Genomic DNA, 389 nt, shown 5'->3' with positions numbered 1-389 from the left:
ATGGTTAACTTAAGATAACACCAAAGAGAAAACAAATAGCAATGAGTTTATAAAATATAATATTAGCAATATTAGCAATGAGTTTATAAAATATTAATACGTCCTTGTTTTCATGCTTTGTTATAAAGGTAACAGAAAGAAAAGTTAGAAATTAACAAAATAGGAAAATTAGTGCAGAGGAAGAACAAAGAGTGAATTATTCTCATGGAAATAATGGCCGAAATAATTCTAGATTTCTTTATGAAAAGAAAAATGAATAGAAAGGAATGAAAGGGAGAATGAGAAAAAAGAGAAAATACACACACACTATATCAAAAAATAAATACATTATTAAATTAATAAAAAAGTCAAACAGAAAATAATTAATTCCTGTATGTAAAGGGATTTTG

The sequence above is a fragment of the Penaeus monodon genome, chromosome 27 (genome assembly GCF_015228065.2).
Source record: "Penaeus monodon isolate SGIC_2016 chromosome 27, NSTDA_Pmon_1, whole genome shotgun sequence".
Classification (NCBI taxonomy): Eukaryota; Metazoa; Arthropoda; class Malacostraca; order Decapoda; family Penaeidae; genus Penaeus; species Penaeus monodon.
The sequence above is the reverse complement of the archived record's forward strand: the minus strand, read 5'-3'. Positions refer to the sequence as shown.